At 40.4% G+C, this 14,655-nt stretch overlaps 1 long non-coding RNA gene across 1 annotated transcript; it reads left to right on the top strand.

Moving 5' to 3' along the window:
* The first annotated feature begins 7,946 nt into the window (after nt 1-7,946).
* LOC144103234 (uncharacterized) lies at nt 7,947-12,712 on the top strand. Its single transcript, XR_013308278.1, has 3 exons — nt 7,947-8,078; nt 11,978-12,041; nt 12,648-12,712. It is a non-coding gene; the product is annotated as an uncharacterized LOC144103234 (long non-coding RNA).
* The last annotated feature ends 1,943 nt before the right edge of the window (nt 12,713-14,655 follow it).

The raw sequence follows: 14,655 nt of genomic DNA, 5'->3' as shown, positions 1-14,655 counted from the left end.
GTGAAGTGCTTGATAACACGTTGTCTTGGGCAGACTTGAAAGTGCTTTTTGATGTTTCATGCACACATGCAGTCTTCATATTGTGCTGTAGTTGAGGGTGCAGTCTATTTCTTGTTCAGCATTGTTTCCCAAGTATTTTCGAGAGGACGATTTGGCAGTTGGGTGACCTACAACTTCTAGTGCTGCTTCCATCTGTGTTCACTCTTGGTTCCACACTACTTTCACTCCTTTGCTCATAGCTGTGAAAGCTCTCTTGTAGCATGTATCAGCAAGATGTGCGCAAGACCCTTCGTGTTAGAAAATTCAAGATTGGTGTAAACGCAGCTGCATTCACTCCACTATCAAGAAGATCGAAGAAAAAATTTTGGAGGTAGAACGAGGTTGTAACAGCCTCCTGCCAGAATTTGTAGAAATAGCACAAAAATACAAAGAAGAATGAAAGCCACCTTCGACGAGACAGATGCTTGTCCTTGATTTTTCTCACTGTTTCTACAGGTCCAACAATAACAAACTAGCTCAAACCGGAACTTCTTGTTGGCAGTGCCCCTTCTGTGTTGGCAACATTTTTGATCCACCATGCAAACACCTGCTATTTGTGCTGACTCCATTCTGATATAAGTGCACCTAAAATTACCGTTTCAAAATTGATGAAAGTAAACTATCTTTTTTTTCCTTCTTTCAAGAGACATACTCTTTCCATTCAGTGGCTGTGCCAGGATGGATGTAAATATTAAGTAATTGTACTCAATTATTTCGAAACTTATTTCAGCTTCGGCGATTTCTCTACAAAACATTGGACTAACCACGTTCCCACTTAAAATCATTAGAAAATTCAGCCTCATCCTAACATGTGCTATCTGTCCTGGTTACCTTAGTTGGCAGGGTGACTGCTCTGGACCAATAATAATCCTGGGTTCTGTCCATAGACCAGGGCAACTTTTTCTTCAAGCAGGAGTTTCTGTGCAGTAATCCCTCCCTTGTTTTAAATTTACACTGTCTGGGTATACGGAGCCTTCCAACATTGGATGCCTTCCATTTCATCCTTGCTCTTTCATGGAGAAAATTATATTTTAAGCTATATGTTCCTTTATCTGCTTCATTAGTTTCTGGAAAGGCTTCGAGAGCAGTTATCTTTAAGGGCACCAAAAATTTTCTTTGGGCCATATTAGAGCATTAATGAACTCATCTACATTGCTCCAGAACAGTTTTTTTTGGGAAACAAATTTTGGTTTAAGTAATCACATAGAAAAAATTAACAATTTGCAAGCACTGTCCTGTAGAAAGGTCAGTTTTTACAGTAAACAACAGATATTTACTCTCTGGATGCAACTTTTTCATGAAATTAGGGTTGTAGTATTTTTTAAAGCAGTTTTTCTTAGACACACAAATGTGCATTAATTGTTAAAATGTTCCATCAATGGGCTAAGGCAGGTACGCCCAATTCCATTTTTTCTATCATAAATTTGTTTCCACTCATGAAATGATTTGAATTCCCCCTTGTGTCTGCTGCCTTGAGGAATTACTTTAACTATTAACCAGTCTGTGCTAACAAGCTGGATATTTTGTGACTTGTCACAGCATGCCTTCTTTCTTAGTGCATGTTCCTTTTGTAGGTTGTTTTGTACATCATTACCAACTCATGTAAAATACCGCAAGGTATCCTACATGAAACTGTAGAGCCTGTGCACTGATATGGAGGTGCCACTACTCTCGTAACACCCAGTGTCACCTTCTGGGCAAGTTGAGTGAAGCACAGATATTGGGCTTGAGGATGTTTGCAGCCTCGAGAAAAAGGAAAATGTCAACTAAAATACTTCAGTAACAACAGACTGGTAGTTTGAAGAGCAGGCTGGTGGCTTAATCATATGTTCGAAATATGCGGTGGCTTCAGTGGAACTAGAGCTTTTCTCTCGTTAATGAATATATTGTAGCTGGCCTTATTATGATGCGATTATTTCTTATCCAGTTGCTTTATTTATGATCTACAGGAAGCCCAGCAATTTAGTACTTTGTTTCACAGCCTATTATAATGTGGAGTGGCAGCTACGAATGCGAAGCATTGGCGTCCAGGCTTGTGCAGTTGGATTGCGAGCACATAAGGTCCGATAACTCATGGAAGCTATTTCTTCAAGACGCTAATGGCTTCCACACTACTGGCAGCAAGTTGTCAAAGGGAGTATACTCAATGATGTTTTTGTAGACTTGTACACCTTGATGAGATTTTCTTTCCATTGCCTTATAGTTCATCTGTAGGTAACCCCAGCTAGATTTTGTCGGGGCTGAAAGCCACTTTTGGAATTTGAAAGTGGCGATATTTGTTTTTGAATGCATGAATTAACACCCCTTAAATGAGTTCGTAAGGAAGCCTCAGCCCATGGTATAGAGCACTGCACGGTACCTGCAGATGTTGTGGGTTTGTTTCTCGCTGGCATGGTCTGTTATCTTTTCTTGTGGTGCCTAAATGATTGGTTGTTTGCTTTCATTCTCTGAGGGATTTGAGGGAACAAAAAATTCACTATTCTTTACTCAGTTTCATTAGCTGGTGCATTTGCATATAATTTATTGATTTAGAGTTTAAGTTAAGAGTTGAGCAGCCAGCTACCGTTTAGTGAGCGTGTAGACTACCGACACCTAATTAAAGCAATACATTTTATTTTACTTATTAGTGCACTTTATTTTTTGTACTGTATTTGTATTGCTTCAGGCTCTCTGTTCATGACGTTGAAGGTTTCAGGTTTCTGGTTAATAGTTTTGGCACCAAAGAGTTAGGCGGAAAACAGAAATTACAGACAACAAGCAACTGCTCTAAAAAATACATGCATCGGCAATAGCAACAATAACCAAGGATTAATGGCATTCATTCTGTTCTAGCCACTGAAGATAAGAGGCACTTTGCTTTTTAAAGTTTTTTTTTGAGAAATCACAGCAGCATAATCAAGGCTGCTTTTTTAAGCAGGAAGCAGGCATACTATGAACAGCCAAGTTTGCTAATTTTGTACACTATGCGTATGTCCCAGTGTCTCAACTTCATTTGCACGAGATAATGAGCATGAAATTCATATATGCAGTGTGCAGGCCACAAACCTCTAATTTCTTGCTTCTGTCATCCATCACGGAGTTTAAAGAAATTCATATTACAGCTTGGGTGATCTTGATAGCAATTGTATATAACAATCATGGCATCTGTACACATGTAAATGTAGAGATGTGTTGTTTTCATGCAGGGGTTACATATTCTAACGTGGAGTATGATGTGCATGGCATGTGGCAGCGCTCTCAAAACATCCACATTTCGCAGCTAATCCATGGCAGGGGGTGCGACATGTTTGCCCATAGCAGCAGCTCAAAGGTCTATGGTTCCATCGAAGGATACATCATCAGCACTCATTTGTTCACAAAGCAATGGCTACTCTTTTCATTACGTCTGCTTAAACTTCAGGTACATGTATGTTCCTTGTGACAAATGAAGGCGATAACTGAAAATTATTACCTTAAGACTGGTGTCCAAGAGAAGGCAAGTGTACCAGGGGGCAGCGGAAAGTTATGTGGGCAAATGAGGTTAGAAAATTTGCGAGGATAAAGTTGCAGGACGGTGTTAATTGGAGAGATAAGGGAGAGGCATTTGCTCTGCTGTAGTGGCAGTCAGGATGATGATGATGACATGCTTTACCCTTGAACGGAATTGTGCTTACTCTGACATACAAAAGTGGCTGCATTATGCTGTGCCAAAGACTGCTTTGTTTAAGCGGCCCACTGGCAACTTCGGTTATAGCACTGTCTGAACCTTTTTGGAGGCCGTATTCTTCAGATGCACAAGATGGTTCTGTAGGGATAACATTATACTGTTCTTTTGTTTGGCAGATGTTAGTTAAAATCTGGAGCCAAGATCACAAAATTAAGAAACTTGTGGCAGTTGAAAGTTTTGAAGATATGAAGGAGAAGGCCACAAAGGAAGGCATATGCCCTGGCATCCCAAGCTGCAACCTCAAGGCAAGTTCTAGTTCGCCTTCTTTTGCTCAGGCTTAAATCACAGCAGGTAAAAGGCGAGAAAAAGGCATATGAAGTGTGGTGTTTACATATTTGCACATCTAAAATGCAGACAAACAAACCAGAACAGAAATTTGCAATGCAAGCAGCAACAGAGTGACAAATATAGGGGCATTTTGTGTATACATGCCGAACAGTTCTGGACAAAAGCAGTTTAATCAGGAAACCGTTTATAAAGGGAATTTTTTCATCTAATGACCGCCTTGCTTTTTTTTTCCTAATAACATTTCTGCTATCATCAAAAGCATTTCCCAATGGTTTCCTATGGCTGTCTTAACTGCTCGATGCGATCGATGGAAACATTTGAAAAAAAAAGACAGCTGCATATCAGAAGAATGGACCATTACCTTCAATATTTGTACAACAGCACCTTACAATTTTCCAATTTTCAAAATTTTTGCGTGAGCATGTTCGACATGTTTTGTTTGCTTACATTATGGAAGTTCCATGGGACTAGTTATTGCACTAGCACTTATCACTTGGCCTGCCAGTTTCATGTGCTTTCATGTGTGTGTGTTTCTTTTGGTTATCTAAACTGATGATAATCTCTCCTCAGCATGAAGTGTGTATAGAAGGCTCTGCTTAAACATATTTTCTATCCCCTGCTAGTTAAAATTAATGAGAGTAAGCATTGTCTCAGTTCACATGTGGGTTTTTTAATGACCTTTCTAGAAATTTGGTTGGATAAGGTATTATGTTCCAGAACCAAAACAGCTTGACTAGCTTAAGATGCCAAGGTAGCCATGTTAAATTTTGATGGGCATCATTTTTCCTACTTCAGTAGATAAGCCTGAAGAATAAGGATTCTTTTTTCTCAGGCAAACTTTTTAAACTAGAATGTGAGCTAATCTGTGCTGAGTATGCTTAAATTAAAGGGATAGCTTACTTCTCTGTTCATGCTCTGAACACTAAAGTTTATGCTCTCTCTCTGTTCAGTCTTGGGATGCACCTTCTAATGCATTCGTGAGTTCCACTGTTCCCCTGGAGCAAGTTCATGTGCAGGTGTTCTCTTAGCCTGTTGCCTACAGGACTTCTGGATTAGCTTGGCATGCAACCTGCTTCTGGGACACGGGATTGATTACATATAGTTATTCTGTCTCTAAATTTTGTACCGCATAATGTACTGCACCCAAACTTGTGAAGCAGTTGTTAGGCTTTAGGAACATCGGTATAACACTGGGAAAGTGGTTTTAGAAAATGTTGGAGCCCACAGCAGCAACTGGTGGTGTGTTTCAGGCAGGGATAAAAGTGCGGAGTATTCCAAAAGAAAGTAACAATGACATGAAAGACTAGGCTTTATTGTCATATATGTAGGCTGTACAGTAAGAAATGCATCAGTGTGACATATTTTATTGTAAGGTTTTTCTCTAATTTTTCTCTTATGTAGCTCAGTATCAGTCTTGTTTCATCTCTTGTTTGCTATTTTATAGGCTTGTCTGTTTGGTACACGTCTTGTTTTAATAGTAGTTTCAGGAATTGTAAAAGCACTGCATTTTTCTCATCTACTCTTGTTACACTTTAACAGGAGACACTGGTCTTGGAATGGTGGCAAAGATGCCAAAATTTAAATTTTTCAAAAATAGCATATATTTGGGCTCAATATACTCTGAAGTTTCTACCTGCCCAGTCTCAAAGTCTGATTTGACCTTTGCTAAGATGGATGGACGGGCTTGTTGGTAATTCACCCTGGCAAAACAGTGCAGACAAGAGAAGACGAGGAAGGAATAAGACGGAACTAGGTTTACTGGAAAGCACGACAAAATATACATGCTGCATCCTGAAAAACTACCCATACAGGACGCCTTGCCACATTCAAATTATATGTTTTCGAAAACAAATATTTTTTATGAAGCATTTAACAGCATGAACTATTTCGAATTTTAGAAAATGAACTAGAGGTATCATGTGTCCATAACGTTTTTAGATTCATAGACAACTACCTCGTTCTCTATGATGGATTGGTTTCCAATCCTGACGAAGCAGTGTCTAAGGTGACAGAGCTGTTCAGTCAAAGCTTCAGTCGGCTTTCAATCACCACTGAGAGTCCAGAAAATGCATTACATTTTTTGGACCTCAGGATCTCATTCCTGGGTGACCACACTTGCTGGGCTTATGAGCAGAGGGCAAACAAGCCTCCTTTACATTTTCTTCATCGCACTCGAGGCTGGTGAAGAGAGCTATCGCTAACCTTCGCCTTAAAGATGACTTGATGAAATCCTGTGTGTACACCATGGCATGCACTTTTGCCCAGCAAATAAGCCATTTGTCCAGCGCTGGATATCCAGACCCTTTGTTGGCGTCTGTAGCCGAGTGCCTTAAGCACAAGTTCAAACAGGCATGTTGTGCCTGCCGTCAAGACTAACTCCCAAAGGAAAGGTTGTGCCTGTTTCCTACATCCACAACTTATCGCACCGATTAAATAAAATAGGCAGTCGAGTTGGCAATTTTATTGTTTTCTCTGCATCTCAGAAGCTTCAGCACCTCTGTAAATGTGTGAACCGAGATTGGCGAGGCAACGAAGATTCCACAATCAACCAGAATTGCTTCGTGGATTGCAAAGAAGGCATAGTGTACTTGATCCTCTTGAATTGTGGCTATGTTTACAATGGTAAAACTGGCAGGTGTGCCAATGAGAGGTTAAACAAGCTACATATGATGTGAACAAAGCTGTGAGGGAGAATTTGATGATTCACTGTCGTGATTGTGATCATTTGCCAGATCCTGACAGCTGTGTGCTGGAAATCATGCACTGTATTGTGCTAGACAGACACATAGAAAAGTTGATGTGTGAGATAATCAAGGCTACGAAAATTTTAAAATGACCACAATCATTGTGGTAGCGCACCTTTTGTGTCACTCACACTCACTAAGAAAGAGTTCGTGCGGTTAAATGCCCCATAATCAATTTTTGTTTTGTTTTCAACGCGTTCAATGTGAATATGTAAGGCATACTTTGTTCATTGTTTCTTTTGGGGGGGGGGGGCGCAATGGATATATTTGACGTGGTTTGCAGTAAACCTTCTTGAAAGACGGCGTTTGTGCCATTGTATTGTTTCGTCGTCCTTGTCTGTGCTATATTGTCATGATTATTTGACCTCCAGCTACCAAATTAAAAATGACATATTTGATGCCACCAACGCACTGAAATGGTGATTTCGGGGCAAAATGCGGCAGAACCGCATATCCAATGGCCATCATTTTGCTCTTGTTTGAAAACTGCCACTCTTCCCTACATTTAGGTATTACTTAGTATGGGGAAGTTCTCTAGGAATATCTGCATTCTGCCATTTTCTGAGGCCTCTACAAGGGCCTCTAGAGTGCCTGGCATGCGCATCTCGAATGCAGTTTTTTCCACTTCGTGTTTTTGCCAACTTGATTACCCTTACATATGTTTTCATTATGCTTTTGTGGTGCAATTTCAATTAAACTTATACTGTCGAGATCAGAAAGAACTGAACCATGGAGCTATGCTCTATTTTTGTAGCTCGGTCGAACATATCAAATTTTAATGTCACCTAATTATATTTCGTAATTATGATGCTTTAACAAAATTGAACATTTCTGTATGATGTTGTACCTCAATAGCAATACAAATAGCATAGCTTTGCATGGTTGAGGGAAAGTGTCTGAACAACCTGTAAGAAATTACCTAATTAGGCTTAAGTTATTTTTCCATAATATGAAAACCGATTGAGATGTACTGAAACTAATTATATGTTCGAAAATAGAAGGAAGTATTACATATCCACAGCTAATTTCATTACGTTATATCTTGTAATAAACATTTTCATTTTTAAGATCCACATCTTCCCTTTAGCCTCGAGATCATTAATCAGCCTGCTAGACTGTATGGATCCTTGCTTTAAAAATTCACATTCTAAAATGTCCTTTTTTGTGCTAGGTATTTCTTGAAGATGGCTCAGAAGTTGATGAGGAAAGCTTTAAGTACATGCAAGAAAACTTTGGTGGCAATTTGGGCTGCACATTCATACTTGGCTCCAGTGCTTTCACTTCAGATCCTTTCAATGCAGGTATGATGCTTTCAGTGCATGCAACACTGTCGCTATTCATAAGCACATGCACCACCTATCTTCTGGCCAAGGTAAATTTCAAGCCCTGGTACTCAGAGGATTCACAGATGAGGCTGACAACATAACATTTCTCGAGTGTGCATTGAAGTGTGTTGTTACACAATGCTTTGCATTCATTAGGCTGGTATGGCTTGTGATCCCGAAGCTGCACATGGGCTAAGAGAGATGCCTTAGTGCAGTTCTCCGAATTAATTTAAACCATCTGGGATTCTTTAATATGCAGGCACTGGCATCGCACAGAATGTGCACCTTTTGCATCAGCAGAGTGATGCGGAGCTATGGCTCTGACCTGACTAGTATGCATTCTTATTATACCCTGATGTAGACAAAGGGCAGGCATGTTAATTGTGAAGTAATTTAGATTTGCTATCAGTATAATTGATAACTTGAAGCAAGCATTAGCCTGAGCATCAAGTTTATTCTAGGCTAACGATGGGGTCAAGTGATCAACAGCATCTGTTTAGTATGGTGGACTGTAGTGGTTTCACTGAATTTACCAAACTATGTGCACAAACAGTTCTGCTTTAATAAATTTTTTCTCATGACTGGTAAATCTTGAAGCAAGCAAACTGCATGCTAAGGATGCATTGTATTGTTGTGTGCACTGTTGTAGCCACTACACCTATTTATATTGAGTGAGAAGATCCATGAGTTTTGATTAAGAGCCCTGCTACTGCACTATGACACCAGAGCTCCAATGTGATGGTTGTGCAGTCATTGACAAATGTTTGAAGGATGCAGATTGGCTGAAAAAAGAAATTCTTCATTACCTCGCTATTTATTCCAGCAAATGGAGCACGCATATGTCATCATGCGTGTGTACTTTTCATTGCCGTGCTTTTCCTGGCTACACAGGAATACATTTATTGCCACGAATCTGCAACCCACAAGCTTTTGTGTATGACTGTACATGTGAACAAGCTGTGTAAGCAAAACCAGTAAAATTATAACATAGCGCTATAGTTGCTATACTTTTCTCTGGACCAAGACGTCTCAGAGAAAAAATTAAACGTGAAAAAAAGGAAAGGCACAAGAGTTTGGCATACTGTCATCCGAAACTTGATTGTATCCTTTTCTATTTCGAAGAAAGGGAAATGCTACAGAAATGAGTGGAAAGCAGGTTGAGTGTAACGAGAAATGCCAGTGTAGCCATAATCTGAAAAGAGAGCTGGAGCAATTTCTGCCAAGCAAAACTTTTACTATCACAATATTATTTTGGTGTGGCTGCTGTTATTAGCGTTTTTCAAATGACTGCATCTGCTTTACATAAGGCACAGTAAATTAAGCAAAGGCAGCTACAAAAAGCAAAGCTGCATCCTGCTCATATAATTGACTTCTGCTGCCACTATGTTGGACACCAGCAAACCACATGTCCTTGCTAAAGCAGCTCATTGTAATTATTTAAAAGCGCCAAAAACACACACAAGAGAAGATAATGGGACGGAGTGCCACTCACAACTCTGTGAGTGGTCAAAGGTCAACAAGTTCAAAGGTTTGATTCCTGGCCATTGCAGCCAAATTTAAAAAGGGTAAAATAGAAAACCGCCAGTACACTCTGTGATGCCAGTACACATTAAAGTTCCCTAGGTGGTCAAATCATCTGAAGCTCCCCACCAGAACATTTCTCATAAAGCATGGTCTATGACCTAGACAGGCAAAGTAGAGCAGTGCATCTAAAAATAATATGCAGAAATGTGGTTAAGAGTGGAGCTGTAAGGAATGCACCTACTTTGGACAGTTAGTGACTGCAGACCTGGATTATGAGAATAAAATAACTAGGAGAATAAGAATGGGGTGGAGTGCACTTGGCAGGTACTCTCAGGTGATGAATGGCAGTTTACAAGCATTTCTGAGGGAAGTAATAACAGCCATATCTGTACTCGCCTACGGGGCAGAAGTGTGGAGGCTAACAAGTTCGGTGAACTTAAATTCAGGACAATTCAGTAAGCTATGGAAAAGAAACTGATAGCTGTAACATTCGGCGACAGAATGAAACAGGTGGTATTTGCCTACAACTGCTAAATAATTTATAACTGAATTTTTTCTCTAATGTCTTTCGGTTTCATTGACCGAACGACGACTCTGACGTCAAGTGAGAAATCATTTTTGTCATTTCAGGTCTTGGAAGAAGCTGGATTAAATGTCGTAGTGATTTAAATCTACATTCTACACTTAACAAAGGGCAAGGTTAAATGGAGAGACATGGGAGAGGCTTTTGCCCTGCAGCGGGTGTAGTCAGGCTGACGATGATGATGACTGCACCTGGTGCAGTTGCCTTTGTAAGTCTGTCGTGCTGCCTTCTGAGAGCCTTACCCTGTAGTACAAAATCAACAATTTTTGCAGTCCATTTATTCTTGTTGATAGTATGTCGCAGTAGGCGTGAGGTATTAGTGTGGTCATGCACATAAGTGTATATACCAGATATTTCATGGAAGCCCGCATGTTAACTAGTTATGTGCATAACTAAGTTCTGATAAAACTGTCACAGTTAGCACCTGATTGCAATTAGAGATTTCTAGCTGGTCATTACTGATAACCATGCCAATTTTTAGAATTTTGAAACACGATTACCTTTGGCAATGTGACATGGAAAGTTTGGCTATTTCGAATATATAGTTACGTGCACAAGAGGGATTGGTTTGTCTGCATGCATTTCAAAAGTGCTTGTATCTTGGCATGATCTAGCTAAAATTTGCTGGGCCACAGCATCTAGAGTAATCGTGTTTTCGAAATTCAAACACTGATATGGCTGTTACTAATGACCGGCTACAATTTTTGGTTACTGCCAGTTCCCTGACTGCGATAGTTATGAATTTAATTATCAGAAATTATTTAACCAACTTACTAGCAGACTTTATTCACCTGTTTGCATTTCCCGCTTACACTGGTATTATTCTGCCGCAGAAGCAGTCTTCATAACTCAAAAAGCCCATTTTTAAAAATTAAAATTAGTGGCAGGCTTCCCTGAAACACATTGCATATGACCATCAATTTCGCACCAAGATGGCAGGGCCAAAAAATGAAGGGGTAATGCATGACAAAAAGAAGAGAGGGCATACCCTGCAGGTGTTGATAAATTGGTCAGCACTGGATCGTTAGGTTGAAAAAGGTGAAAGTCTTGTGCAAGCACACAAATTACCTTTCACTCACTGTTATGGTTGTTTTCAGCGATGTCAAGAAGGCTTTACAGCCAAACGTGTTTTTTTTTTTCATTCTAACGGACACGCAGCTAGAAGGATTATTTGTCAATAAAGAAATTGCAGACCTCGAGGTCTTGTATGCATTCCTGCGGCACAGCCTGAAGGGAGACGAGGCACTTCAATGGCTCCTTATGACAGACAGGGCAGCACAGGACATGGGCCGTCCAAAAGCTCTGCTCAGTGGGGAGTTCCCATTGCTGTGCAATTTCTTCAAGGAAAAGACAGAGTTCCTATTTAGTGTTTTTGAGGTGAGATTATTGCGGGGATGGATACTCGGTAGCCTCTCAGCATTAACATAATTTCTGCTTTATGACCGTAGATGAAACTTTCACATATCTCTGTAAAATTCTAGAGCACTTGCTCCATCATTTGAGTTCACAGAAATTGTAACCAGTGGCAACGAAAATTTAACAATTAACATGCATCATTGTTCCAGTAGAATTTTATGGGCACCACCTCAAAGTTTACCCAAGTGCAAAAAGCTGTGAACTTTCCTTTTTGTAGTCCTGCTGCTGCAATTAGCCAGGTGTTCATTATTCCTGTCATTCTTCAGCACACTTGTTACCTGTGTGCCCTTGTGTTGAACATGCAGTTTCCTTATATTCATCTGCTTATGATAATGGCTTCTTACCTCCACAGACGTCAACCTGTGTTTCTGAACTGATTAGTGACCTGCCTCCTACACCAATGGTGGTTGTACTTGGTAAGATTTTCATAATTTTCTGGATGCTTTGAGCAGAGTATAACCTTCTAAAAGGCATGGAAGTATGAAACCTCATTGATCACAAAGAATTAGAGCGTGGTAATGAAGTAGGTTGTTGTGAATTACCCTCTATGTCAGACTCAATGCAGCTTCAAGAATTCGATGAGGCATGCCCAGCAAGCAAAATTAACCATCCGCATGCCACAGTTTTCTCTTTGAGATTGTACCTGGCAGCATAACCCGCTGCTAGAACCTTGTTAGTGTAGCTATAAAATTCAGGTTTGTGGCCTATAATATTAACTTGAGAATCATCTCTAGAAAATATCGCATGCATTGCCATTCATCCATCTGCTCTTGTCCGTTGCTTTATAAATACCTTCAGTGTCTAGCATTGGCATCTACATAGAGGTGCCGTCATATTTTTTTTTTGAGCTGTGCTGACATGACCAGCTATGTGAGAAAGATTTGTATGCCTCATGTTCATATTATCATGCTAAAAATTATTCTTCTGAGCTGTAGCATTAAAAAAAAACGAATTGCTCCACAATTGCTAATATTTAATCCGAACTCAGTTTTTGATGCAGTCGTTGATAATTTTCTTTTCAGGCACAAGCATCTTTGACTGTGATTGTACGTGCATTGTGACACTCGACGGAGCGAAGTGCTTTGAAGGACAGCTTTTTGGCCGCCATGGAGACCCTGTATGCTGCGTACTTTTTTCTCAACATGAAATACAATCAAGAAGTGCAAGCCACATTGGAATTCATTCAGAGGTAAACACATAAATTTTTCTCTTGTGTACAGACAAGTTTTTATCATATCTATCTCTTTATGACTGTTGCAGTATATACTCAGTAAGACGTGAGGAAAAAATAGCATGTAAACTGCATATGCCTGGCATCCCTCCTGCAGCATCCCGACATTGTTGCGATTCAATGTGCACGTGCATTTTGTGCATAGTTTGACAACCTTAATAACACGAACTGATGGGCGAGTTGGTCTAACACTTTGGTGAAACAGTGCAGTGGCACACGGACAAAAAAAGAAAGTAACTACTAATCTTCACTAGGTGGCAGGATGGCACATTCTCTCATGTAAGCTGAGCATACGTGAAGGCACTGGGAGTTGGATGGCTTGTGTCAGAAGACGGAAGGCTGCTGTGCTTTTCAGTGAATGCAACCACAGCTTTCATCCTTTCGTACATAGTTTTTATGCCACTCTCTGGTGGCAACTGCTGTTGTATCACAGAAATAAGAAATATGAACACGAGAAATGTGAGCATCGCTTGTAAAACCTTCCAGTTTCAGGGAAATCCAGGAAAATATCCATGCAAATGCTGCGGTAAAGAGGTGCTTGCATAGCACTCTGCGTTATTTTCTTCAGAGTGCAATGGAGTACTAGTAGAATGACAATGAGGCTAAGGTAATCTTATAACTGAATTTTCGCATAGCAGAGAATAGGCGAACGATGACAGAAACCAGGGCACCCGTCCTTTGATTAGCCGCTCGATTTTAAATACTTCAAATATACAGCGCTAGAAGTAGCAAACAGCCGATGTTTCCTGACATCGATGGTGGATGAAGATGTTTATTGCTTTAAGCGTTCATTTAGCTACCGGACATGCCTATAGCACCGCCAAGTTTATCTAGCGGCACCTACCTGAAGCACGCAAAATAGTTTTTGGGCTAGTCATGAGCTAAAGGAACGACTTGTGAGAACGATGAATATTTACAGCAGCATGTGCCATTTTAGATATGTGCAGCGCGAGAGAAATGGCCAACAGGAGAGAGTGGTAGAGGACATGCGATGCTTTAAGCCAGCTGCACCAAGCCCCATGAATAAAAGCCCATTCAGGCGTAGTACTTTATATGCTACAATACAAAGCAGTACTTGATACCCTCGTGTACCAGGACACCACTGACGTCACATTGGGTAGTAGGTACATCCTCTGTCGGCTTCGCTCAAAAGAATACAACTTGGCAAAGTGGTTGGCTAGCTGCGGAAGTTTTCCACTTACTACATGACAATAAAAATCAACGTTTGCAACCTGGTAACTGCAACATAATAAGCGGTATCACGCAAATTAGAACTTGATTTCTAAGCAAAACTTCACGCTGGGCTTCGTGGTGCATTTTATTAGACAGGTATTTTGTAGTGCAACAGGACGACACAGAGCCTAGGAGACAAGGCTCTAGATTGCCTGTAGCGCTGTCATGTCGTCGGCTCTCCTACTTGTTGTCCCGTTGCACTCTGAAGGACCCTTATTCCTGAAATGTCTTTCTCAAAAACTTTTCTAGTCTTCTTGCATAGTTGATGGCGCAACAACCACGCATTGTTGTGAAAAAAGACAAAAGTGACGACGAAATGTGTATTGAATGATGCGAAACGGAAACCTCAAAACTTTGCTGATGTCCCATTCAGTGTACTGTGAAAGGCTGGCTTCTGGGACAAGCCCATTCACTTACAGTGACTTCATGCTCAGGCATCTTTTGCATCATTCAGCCCCTTAGTGGAGACCAGTGGATGTAACACACTTATTCGCTAATGTACAGGAGTGCTACGCCCTTTCTTTGCTTTGTTTCCATGCCACTGCAATGTTTCACCATTGTGTTAA

The sequence above is a fragment of the Amblyomma americanum genome, chromosome 1 (genome assembly GCF_052857255.1).
Source record: "Amblyomma americanum isolate KBUSLIRL-KWMA chromosome 1, ASM5285725v1, whole genome shotgun sequence".
Lineage (NCBI taxonomy): Eukaryota > Metazoa > Arthropoda > Arachnida > Ixodida > Ixodidae > Amblyomma > Amblyomma americanum.
The sequence above is the reverse complement of the archived record's forward strand: the minus strand, read 5'-3'. Positions and strand labels throughout refer to the sequence as shown.